Genomic DNA, 12547 nt, shown 5'->3' with positions numbered 1-12547 from the left:
CCCAGGGGGTTCTTCAGTGGTCAGACACACTTTGAAACAATCAGCACCTACACAGGAGGGTACTAGGAAAAAGGAAAAATGTTTTCCTGAATTTCATAGCAGATTGGGAGCTAAAGGAAGAGATTCCCAAGACCACCATGGAAATATTTTGTTCTAACAAAGTAAATTCACAAGAGCACATCAAACACGAGACCTAATGCAAGGGGCAGTGCCTATGGCCACTGCCTGCCTCCGGTGAGAAGTTCTTTAGCAGCCATCACAGGGCAATGCTTAGGCAATGCCATAGTGAATAAGGGGGATTCACTTGGATGTAAAAGTTTAGGATAATACCCACCAAGAATGCACTGGCTCCATCTCTCTTCCCAGTTCTAATGTTCTCAGAGCAGCAGCCACCCCTGAACACAAGGGGAGACAGGAAAGGGCCCAGGGGCGTGGGGATTTATTCCTGGGTTCTCTATTCTTTTCCGCTGGTCTATGTGTCTGTTTTTATGTCAGTCCATTGCTGTTTTGATTACTATAGTCCTGTACTATAATTTGAAGTCAGGTAATGTGATGCCTCCAATTTTGTTCTTTTTGCTTACAGTAGTTTTGGCTATTCTGGGTCTTTTGTGGTTCAATTTGGATTATTTTTTCTACTTCTGTGAAGAATGTCCTTGGTATTTTGACAGGGATTGCATTGAATCTGTAGATTGCTTTGGGTAGTATACACATTTTAGCAATATTGATTCTTCCGATCTATGAACATGGAATATATGTCAATTGTGTGTGTTCTCTTCAATTTCCTGCACCAATGCTTTATAGTTTTCTTTGTAGAGATCTTTTACTTCTTTGGTTAAGTTTATTCCTAAGTGTTTTATTTGTATCTATTGTAAACGGATTTCTTTCTTAATTTCTTTTTTAGATTGTTCACTGTGGCATAGAGAAATACTACTGATTTCTGTATGTTAATTTTGTATCCTGCAACTTAACTAAATTTGTTTAACTATTCTGTTAGTTTTCTGGTGGAGTCTTTAGGTTTCTCCAAATAGATGATTGTATCACCTGCAAACAATGAGAATTTGAGGTTTTCGTTTCCAAGGTGGATACGGGGCTGTTATTTTATTTCAGGCCATTTTCCACGCTCAATGGTTTTTGTCAGAATTCACTCCCTGTAGTTACGTGACTGAAGATTCTGGTTTCTTTTTGCCTGTCAATGGAGAGTTGCTCTCAACTCCTAGAGGCTGCCCACCATTCTGTTGCATGCAGCCTTTCCTATGGCATGGTAATTGTTTACCATGGAAGAAAATCTGAGAAGAAATCTTCATATCACCTACCATACAGTTCCCTCTAAATTTCAAATGGTCTTATTTTCCCTAAAGGCAAAATACATTTACTCCCTCTCAAAGATTTTGTTTCATCATCAGCTCAGATCCAAAGTATTATTATCTAAATCATATCGTCTAATCACCTCAAAGTCCAAAATGGCCCCTAAACATCATAAACTTGAAGTTTAAAATCTTACCTTCTAAATGTTCTAAATCAGGTGCAGATGTTACAAATCATTTAGTGCAGCTCCTGGGGGCACACTTTTAATTTGTGGACCTGTGAAGCTAAAGAAACAAGTTTTTTCCTCCAACAATCTGTCTGGGTGATCAGACCCAACACCAGCTGGTGGGGGCTACGAAGTTCAACGGAGTCAAAGGAATGAGACAAGACAAGAGTATGTAGGGTGGGTCCAGGGGGCCAATGCTAGTATGGAGGCTGCAAAGGCTCTGAGCTCTGGGAGCCCACACTATTTATTGGTAATCAAACAAAGAAGCAGGTGGTGTGGACGTGGGGGTAGATAGGTGAGGATGTGAGGATGTGGGGGTAGAAAGGTAGTGGTGCATCAAGCGTAGCTGTGACGGTTTAGCATATGCTCTGCTACTTGAAATAAGGGAGAACAGATTCTTCTAATTCAAGATACAATCAGTTTATGATCTTTGGAGAGCAAGAAGCAAGGGGCCAGCGAGTCTGGACACTTTCCAGAGGCTACGATGGGTTTTATGCCCTGAGCCCTGGGTGCTCTCCAAGTCACGAAGGGTTTTATGCACTCGGCTTAAATTGTAGTGCAGCAGGGCAGTCTTCCACTCTTTGGCACAGAGCTTGGTGTTCCATAGGCCACAAGGGGTTTTAGACCCTGGACCCAGGACATGTTCCAAGGCTCTTTCACATTACGTCAGACAAGCAAGCCCTGCCTCAGCCCTTCTACCAATATGTCTCCCTTTTTTGTTCTGCAAAACTGCCACAGCTATCGTTGCTTGTTCTTGGCGGCGGCTTTCTCTCCAGAGGCAGCTTCTACATCTATAGACTAAAAGGAGACAGCACAAGCACATAATTATTAGAACAAAATTTCCAAGTGTAGAGTTTCCAATGGTCTTAATTCATTTAAGAGGATTGAGTGCAGACAACCCATCGGCTGCCTTGCTTAAAATATCACTTCCTGGGAGCAGGGCTAAATGAGCCTGACAGACTTCAAAAACCTGTTCTTTTAATTTTACAATATTGAGGGTGAGATTTTCCTCTCTTCCCTCTAGATGGCGTTTAATTCTTTCCCATTGGTGTTCTGTTTCATTGTAACCACAAGGAGTAATGCAAAAATCGGATGTATTCCAATCACATTGCATTTGAATTCTAGTTTCTAAACTTATGATGCATTCCCCTATCCAAGTCACTGTCTGACAGAGATCATTAATTTGATTAACTATCTTTTGATCTATTTGGGCTTGAGACTTCCATAATTTTTTTTGTAGAATTCTTTTGCCATTTATTAACAAATTCAACAGTTTGCACAGATGAGTGTAAAGCCACACCAGCTACTTCAGCAGTAGTGGTAACCACAATGAGGCCAATTACAGCAAATATAAGAGCAACTATAAATCTTTCTGAATGGGATAAGAGTGTTTTAAGGATCTCAGTTACAATATGAATGGATGGTGATGACTCCTATGGTCTATTTAGAGACACCCGGATCCAAACTCCTTCTCTGTCTCTAATTAACAAGATAGTTTGGTTTTTATCAAAGGTTGAGTTAATGCAAGTAAACAAGTGACCTTCAGGGCAGGTGATAAAACGGGTATTCATGTCAAGAGTAATATTTCCTATTGCTAACATAAAAGGTGGCCGGACACAACTTTGAATTCAAAAGGTCCTGTTAGAAAGAAAGGAGAGAACATATTTATCTTTACCTCCCTCCCCTTTATACTTATTATATTTACCCTCTCAAATTTTGATTGAACTTTGAGCCATAGCTAATTTCCATAATTCTGAATGTTCCTGTCCTATGGCAGGAGATATCATTTTTGGACTAGGAGTGACAATGCCACCAGGGCTCCATATGTTAGAGACATCAGCTTCTGTCTGAATACACTGTGTATAGTTTTTTTCCGATTCCATTGGCCTATTTTACAAGAAGGCCCTCTAGTGCAATTTTTCTTAAAAATGCCCTTAGGGGACCAATCAATGACGATTCCATAGGAATTATTTTGTAGCACCTCAGCCTTACTTGCTATACAATTTTCCCAATTTCAAGCATCCACACCTTCAAACCAAACTCTATTTTGTTTACATTCGAGTTCGTTTGGATGGAACTGCTGAGTTTTAGGGCTAGAATGTTTGTATTTTAAACTTTGCCCTGAAATCATATGCAAGGTAGCCTGTGATTTATTTTTTCCAGGGATTACTGCCAACCAAACTTGTGTGCAAATTTGTAAGCATCCAGTGGCAGGTCCTAGGCATATTGGAGGATATTTATATCCTATTGACATATTTATTTTCATCCCTTCCTCATTAGCATGCATTGGCCCTCAGTTATCTATGGGCTCAGGCATCCAGGTACTGTCATTGGTGTACACCTCAATAACAGGTTCCATCCAACTCACAGACCTGATTAAAGGAGGAAATGGGACATATGCTCAATAAGGAAAATTTTGAGTTGCTCTTACAGTAGGGAGGCTTACCGCCGCAGTGAGTACTGCCATCATAGCCACTGTTACGTTACTAGTTGTTTTTGGTTTGTTCTGTGCTCTCAGATTGTCTTCTGCCATCTGCACCAGTTTCTTGATTTGTCCCCATGTTGGAGGATCTGCCTGGGAGTATTTTTGGTCTTTTCCTTTGTCTCTGAGAGTTCATTCATGCTATCACTTGCATCAGGAGTTCTGGCTCTTCCTAGAGTCCTCTCTTCCTGGTGAGGGTCATGATAGATCTTCAGATGTTTGGTGGGCACCCATACAGGCACCTGATTGTCACCTAGAGAGACACAAGCAAATCCTCTTCCCCATGTAATTATTTTTCTTTTTTCCCAACTCTTTGTATGTGCATCCCTCCACCATACATCTTATCCAGCTTTTATATTTTCCTTTTGTCCTGTTAAGTGTTGTTAAGCTGCTGTCATGGGTTGATCTCTTTGTAAATTAAAAAAATTTAATGTTAATAAAGCTAAATATAATTGCATATGGTGTATTTTACTTTCCTGATCTCTCTCTTTTTATTTTTGTATTTGAGTTTTTAAAGTATGATTAGCTCTTTCAACTATTGCCTGTCCTTGTGAGTTATATGGAATACCTTTAGTGTGAATAATGTTTCAATGTTAAAAAAAAATGTAGCCATGGCTTTCCTGCAATACCCTGGGCCATTATCAGTTTTGATTTTTTCTGGGATTCCCATAACTGCAAAGCAAGAAAAAAGATGTCTTTTAACATGAGCTGTAGCTTCCCCTGTTTGACACATGGCCCAGATAAAATGTGACTAAGTATCTACTGAAACATGAACAAAGGACAATTTTCCAAAAGTGGGAATGTGTGTTACATCTATCTGCCACATGGAATTTGGAGATAAACCTCTAGAGTTGACTCCTGCTCCTTGATGTGGCACATGCAGGACTTGATAGGCAGAGCAGTGTTTTACAATCTCCTTAGCCTGCTTCCAGGATAAGCCATATCTTTTTCTGAGGCCTGCAGTGTTAAGATGGGTTGAAGAATGGAATGTTTGTCATTTGGCAAAAGCTGCAGAAACCAGTGCATCTGCCCTTTGATTAAGTTTAGTTAAAAGACCAGGGAGGTTAGTATGTGCTCTTATATGAGTAATATAGAAAGGGGAATGTCTTTGTTATATTGCTTGTTGTAAAGCATGAAACAAAAGATTAAGTTGTTCATCAATCCCATCATGAATTAAAGCACTTTCAATATTTTGTGTGACTTGCACCACATAAGCTGAGTCAGAAACAATATTAACTGGCTGTTTAAAAGTTTTCAGTACTGTAATTACAGCCGTAAGTTCAGCCCTTTGAGCAGAAGCAAAGTCAGTTTGAAAAACTTGTTGTTGAGGTCCCACAAGTGAGGCTTTTCCATTACTAGACTCACCAGTAAAAACAGTAATGGCCCCTTCAATAGGGGCTTTTTGGGTAATAGAAAGTGATATCCAGGATGTTAATTTTGGAAATTGAAATATCTTAGATTTAGTATAAAGATTATCAAGAATGCCAACAAAAACCTTGCCAAATTAACTTGCCATTCCTGGGAATTAATATAAGCTTGCTGAATTTGTTGTTTGTTTAATGGAACTATAATTTGATTTGGATCATATCCTATTAACTTTGTTGTGTGCAGCCTTGCTTGTCCTATTAGTACAGCAATTTGATCTAAGTACAGAGTGACCATTTCGGTTGTATTGTGAGGTAGAAAAAGCCACTCAACCGGATCATTTTGTTGAACAGTACCTCCTGTAGGTGAATGTTTAGTAGGAAAAACTAAAAACTGTAATGGCTGCATAGGGTTTGCTTCACTTGTGCCTGTTGAATTTTTTCTTCAGTTAATTGAAGTTCGTCTAATGCCTCTTTGGATAGGGCACATTTACTGTTTAAGTTAGAATCACCTCATAAGGTAGAAAAAATGTGAGACATAGCATAGGTAGGAATGCCTAAAGTTGGACGAATCCAATTAATGTCTCCTAAAAATTTTTGAAAGTCATTTGAAGTTTTAAAATTATCTCTTCAAATTTGAACCTTTTGAGGCTTAATAGCGCTTTGTTCTACCTTCATTCCTAAATATTGAAAGGCAGTAGAAGTTTGGATTTTGTCGGGGGCTGTGATTAATCCTGCTGCAGTCACAGCCTTTTCTGTTGGTAGCATAGCATTAATTCCTCCCTAGTTTCAGCTGCACACAAAATATCATCCATGCAATGGATAACATTTTAAAAATTGTTCTCTAACTGGCTTAATAGCTTTTCTGACATAAGTTTGGCAAATAGTCAGGCTATTTAACATGCCTTGTGGTAATACTTTCCAATGGTATCTATCCACTGGTTTTTGTTATTTATAGTGGGAACAGTAAAAGCAAATTTTCCATAATCTTGGATCGCTAAAGGAATGGTAAAGAAACAATCTTTTATATCTATCACTATGAGAGGCCAGTATTTAGGAATCATAGTTGGAGAGGGCAGCCCTGGTTTCAGCATGCCCATGGGTTGAATTACAGCATTAAAAGCTCTTAAATCTGTTAACATTCTCCATTTACCATAATAACATTTTTTTCTTAATAACAAACACAGGAGAATTCCAAGGAGAGAAAGTAGGCTTTACGTGTCCCTTTTGCAATTGTTCCTGCACCGATTCTTTTAAAGCCTCCAGTTTTTCCTGTTTCAGTGGTCATTGCTCCATCCAAACCAGTTTGGCAGTTAGCCAAACAAGAGGAATGGGAGCCGGAGGCTCAGCAACTGCCGCTCCTAAAAATGATACCCTAATCCGGTTCAATCTGTTTGCCCTTTTAGTTCTAAAGGTTCTGGTTGGCCATTTTCATTTTTTCCTAGTCCCTTACCTGGGAGATATCCCATTTTTCTTATTTGTTTACTGTTATTACTACACTGGTCCATAGCAATAGATATTTCAGCACCCCATTGTTGCAGTAAGTCTCTACCTCATAGATTGACAGGAATAGGTGTAATAATAGGTTGAATTATCCCTTCCTGGCCATCCGACCCTTGACATGGTAAAATTAAAGAACTTTGAAAAACTTCTGAAGCAGCCCCTACTCCAACAATACCAATGGATGCCTTTTGTTTGGGCCAGTGTCGGGGCCATTGATTTAAAGCAATAATAGAAACATCAGCTCCAGTATCTACTAGCCCTTCAAAGTCCTTTCCTTGAAAGGTTACTGTACAAATAGGTCTCTTATCAGACACTTGATTAACCCAATATACAGCTTTTCCTGCTGGGTTAGTACTACCAAATCCTCCTGTTCTTTTTACTCTGTTGCTTCCCAGTTTTGTATAAGGTAACAGCAACAACTGAGCAATTCTTTCTCCTGGGGAAGCAGACCATGGAGTTGAGGAACCAATAGCTAGTTGAATCTCTCCAGCATAATCAGAATCAATTATTCCTGTAGGTACAGTGACACCTTTTAAATTTAAGCTAGACCTTCCAAGCAATAGATCAACTGTTCCTGAGGGTAAAGGGCCCTGAACTTCCATGGGGACCTTCTTTGATGGCTCCCCAGGAAGTAAAGAGACAGAAATTGTGCTGCAGAGATCTACAGCAGCACTGCCTGCTGTGGTGGGGGGACAATTGTTGTACGTTTGTAAGGGCACTGACTGTGCCGGATACACCTCAGTTTGTTGAGGGGCCCGAGGTGATCTCCTCTTCCCGTTTCCTGAAAGGGGTTGCCCATCTTTGCTAAATTTAGAATGACACTGATTTGCCCAGTGATTGCCCTTCTTACATTGGGGGCATACGTGGGGACTTTTCTGTTGATTGATGGTAATAGTTTTTGTCTTTTTATTTCCTTTTCCACATTCCTTTTTTGTGTGTCCAAATTGCCCACAATTAAAACAAGAGCCTGAGAAATGGGGCATATTTCTCCCCACCTTTAGTCCAGCCATAGCTTGAGCTAAAAGAGTAGCCTTATGTAAGTTACTTCCAATGCCATCACAAGCCTTAATATATTCAGCCAAATAAGCCTTCCCTCTCACAGGTCTAATAGCATTTTGACATTCTGTATTAGCATCATCATATGCAAATAAGCCTTCCCTCTCACAGGTCTAATAGCATTTTGACATTCTGTATTAGCATCATCATATGCAAGAGGCTGTATTACAACATCCTGAGCTGTTTTGTCGGTTATAGCTTTATGCACAGCCTCCTGGAGCCAAGAAATAAAATCAGCATATGGTTCTTTAGGTCCTTGTCAGACAGAACTGAAAGAAGGATATTTTTCTCCTATAACATTTATTCTCTCCCACACCTGTAAGCACATGGTGCACAGCTGAGCAATGCCAACATCCTCCATTACTGCCTGATTTTCTAATCATTCCCAATTAGGGCCGACCCCCATTAACTGTTCAAAAGAAATAGGCACAGGTGGCTGTGCTGGTGTGTTTTCCTTTGCCTGAGTTTGTGCTTTATCAACCCACCAGGTTTTAAACTGTAAGTAGTGAGACAGAGTGAGAACAGATGTTGTTAAAGTATCCCAGTCATATGGTATTAATCTATTATCAAGAGCCATATTTTTTAGTAACGTTTGTACAAAAGGAGAATTTGGCCCATATTGACTAATGGCTTGCTTAAATTCCTTTAATAGCTTAAAAGAAAAGGTGGCCCAATTAGCTATATTTTGCTCTCCTTGCTAGGTTATAGTAACTGTAAATTGCCATGCTTCTGGGTCTCCCTCAGCTCTAGCTTTTTGAATAGAATTTTGTATAGCACCAACAATCGTTCCAGGTTTTAATGTTGCAACTACAGCAGCAGTTAGTTTTACAGCTAATTCATTTTCTCGCCCATTACGGGGAGGGGGAGGAGGTGGCCATTCACTTAATTCAGCAGGCAGAGCCAACGGGCTAGTAAAACATACCTTTTTCCGTTTCCCTTTTCTTTAATTTTCTCCGATTTTTGCTCCTTGCATTCAGAATCCTAAGTTAGTTTTTTTTACACTCATCTTCCTCTTCCTCATCTGAATCTGCCTAATCATCTGTTTGAAATGGCTCAAAAGCTGCCTTTATCAATGCCCACACCGACCAAACAGAAACTGGAATTTTGGCTCCTTCTTTATACGCCTTTTAAAAATCTCTGCCAATTCTTTCCCGTTCATCCAACTCCATAGTCCCTTGTTCTGGGAACCGTGGGTAAAACTGCTCTACTGTACTAAAGAGTTTTAATAAACTCTGAGTATTAACTTTCGCTCCCCATCTCCATAATAAATGCCTTAGAAAGGTTAAATAAGCAGAATGTTTGCTTTCATTCTGTCCCATTGTTACCCTGATTCTTCCGAGCACCTAGCTTACCCGCCAAGCTTCTTTCAGTTGTCCTCAGGTGTCCTCTGACGATGGATCCCCTGCTTTCACATGCTCTAGCGTTCCTTCACCAGAGTCTTCATAGCCCCACATTGGCACACCAGAAATGTTGGGGTGATCAGACCCAACACCAGGTCATGGAGGCTACGAAGTCCGGCGGAATCAAAGGAATGAGACAAGTTAAGAGTACATAGTGTGGGTCCAGGGGACCAACGCTAGTATGGAGGCTGCGAAGGCTCTGAGCTCTGGGAGCCCACACTATTTATTGGTAATCGAACAAAGAAGCAAGTGGTGAGGACATGCAGATGTGGGTGTAGACAGGTGAGGATGTGAGTACATGGGGGTAGAAAGGTAGCCGTGCATCAAGCGTAGCTGTGATGTTTTAGCGTATGCTCTGTTACTTGAGATAAGGGAGAACAGATTCTTCTAATTCAAGATACAATTAATTTATGATCTTGGGAGAGCAAGAAGCAAGTGGCCAGCGAGTCTGGACACATTCCAGAAGCTATGAGGGGTTTTATGCCCTGAGCCCTGGGTGCTCTCCAAGCCACAAGGGGTTTTATGCACTGGGCTTAGATTGTAGTGCAGCAGGGCAGCCTTCCATCCTTTGGCACAGAGCTTGGTGTTCCGTAGGCCACGAGGGGTTTTAGACCCTAGACCCAGGACATGTTCCAAGACTCTTCTACATTATGTCAGACAAGCAAGCCCTGCCTCAGCCCTTCTACCAACACAATCCTAATATACATTACTGGACAGGCAGAGGATAACAGTTATGTGCATCTGGATAAAGATAGGTGCAGGGGGCTGGGCGTGGTAGCTCATATCTGTAATCCTAGCACTTTGGGAGGCCAAAGTGGGCAGATCACCTGAGGTCAGGAGTTGGAGAGCAGCCTGACCAATGTGGAGAAACCTTGTCTCTACTAAAAATACAAAATTAGCCGGGTGTGGTGGAACATGCTTGTAATCCTAGTTACTCAGGAGTCTGAGGCAGGGGAATTGCTTGAACCTGGGAGGCGGAGGTTGCGGTGAGCCAAGATCATGCCATTGCACTCCAGCCTGGGCAGTAAAAGCAAAATTCTGTGTAAAAAAAATTACATATATACACACACAATATGTTCACAAATTAACAAATGAGCCATAAATTGAAAGAGATTAAAAATTAAAGAAGCTATTTCACTGAATATTATACTGGTCTTCATTGATGTTTGCCAAAATGTAAACATTTCAGTTTGTTGAACATGTATGTTAATAAATTATAGATAAGAATATATGTATTTATAAATATATTTCAACAGTTTCACTTCCTCAGAATAGTGTTGCAACTCAAGTGTCAAAAAGGCCATTTGAGTCATGAACACATGTAGAAGCATAGACGCAATGTTTGTCATCTAATCTTTGTGGGAAAAAAAAGCTCAAAAACCTAGAGATGTGAGCAGTACCAATAAAATTTCTACAATTTGCCAAGATTGTTTAAAATGATAATTTCTATTTCCCTGGTTGGCTGTTACTTTTCTGGAAGCCTGAGGAGAGGAGAAGCTGCCAGTGAGGTCTCTGAAGTTACCCAGGCCCAGGAGAGACACAGCATCAGCTGACAACTGTGGTAAATGCCACTGAAGACCCTCACTGGGAAGAGGCTGCAGGACCGTGTCTGCTATGCTTGTGTTTTAAATGCTGGCCAAGATGAGTCAAAACTCCTTTTCCTTTTTCAAATAGAAGAATTTTCAGTTACTCAAAATATGTCACACAAGACTAATTTATTGTGTTTGCCCTATATAATTTCTTTCTTAAACAATTTAAGCAGGAGTTATTTCACATACTGTATTTGGCAACCAGTTTTTGCTATTTCAAACCACTGAAGACAGTAAATTTGTTTTCTTCCTCTTTTTTTCTTTTTCTTTTTGTTTTTTCTTTTCTTTTTCTTTTTTTTTTTTTTTTTTTTTTTGAGACAGAGTCTTGCTCTTGTCCCTAGGCTGGAGTGCAAGGCTGGAGTGCAATGGCGTGATCTCAGCTCACTGCAACCTCCGCCCTGGCTCGCTGCATCCCTCCCTTCTGCAGGTAAGATGTCAATATTTACCCTACTGACCGTGGCCAGTTCTTGGTATTGCTCAAGTCCCTTGGGTCTTCAGACTGGCAGGTGACTTAACGGACCAACCACCCTGGGCCTCTCCTGGGACGAACACTTGGCTTTACCCATTATCATGTCTTGTTCAGCCTCAGAGGAGCGTGGTTGGGGTGGATTATTTCATGCCTTGATTCTGCCTTGCCGGAAACCACAGTGGCAGCAGGCTTGGGTGTCACCAAGTCACCGTGTTTTATGCTATTTCTGGAGGTTCTGGCCTTTGTGGCCTCGGAAAGGAAGGTGATCTGGTGCTTTGGGGAAGGCCCTCGGGATGCTCCTCCAGATGGTCTTCTTCAGGCCTTTTGCTCAGCATTGATCTGATCAGTTCTGCCAGCTCTGGGCCATGATCTCTTGGCACTGGTGCGGCTTTCCGTCAATAATTTCATAAACTCCAGACTTCGCGTCTTTTGCATGGAAAGCACGCGGTGCCTATTTCATATGACACCGCACCCCGGAGCCCAAACGTCAGCCCTGCGGGTGTGGGGTTTGTTGGGGACAATTTCGGGCTCAGGTCTAGGGGGCGCTTCCCCAAGGTGGGCGCGTCCTGGTCCCCATCTGAGGCCGTGGGCTCCTGGCAGGAGGACCTGGAGTTTTCAGATCCCCGGGAAGCATGCATTTCTCCCGACTCTAGGGCACAAATTGCCCTTTGCTGGCGTTGGGCACGGATCATAGCCTAGCAGAAGCCCATGACAGCGTGGAGCAGGCGGTGCCCCCCGCCCGGGACTCCTCGAGGGTGATGGCTCCGGGAGGCCTAGGCTGGGACAGAGCGGGACCTCCCGGTTGGTCAGCAGCCCGCCGCCGGCTGCTGCTTTGGGAGGCTTGGGTTTGGAAGACACCGCCTGCCATCCCGTCGCGCCTCTCGGGGTCTGCTCCCCTGGACTGGCCCTGCTCACGGGCGCGGCTACTAGCTGGCGGCCAGGAGCCGGTGGCAGGCGCGGCCGGTGGGACGCTGGGCAGGAGGCTGCGCTAGAGCCCGTTGGGCAGCGCCGACCCCTAAGGCAGCTGGGAGGGTGAGCAAGCAGCGGCGTGGGCGGCTGAGGGGCTGAGGGGTTGAGGCGGCTGTGAAGGGCTGAGGGGCTGAGGGGCTGAGGCGGCTGAGGACGCTGAGGGGCTGAGGCAGCTGAGGGGCTG

Source organism: Chlorocebus sabaeus, chromosome 16 (genome assembly GCF_047675955.1).
Source record: "Chlorocebus sabaeus isolate Y175 chromosome 16, mChlSab1.0.hap1, whole genome shotgun sequence".
Lineage (NCBI taxonomy): Eukaryota > Metazoa > Chordata > Mammalia > Primates > Cercopithecidae > Chlorocebus > Chlorocebus sabaeus.
The sequence above is the reverse complement of the archived record's forward strand: the minus strand, read 5'-3'. Positions refer to the sequence as shown.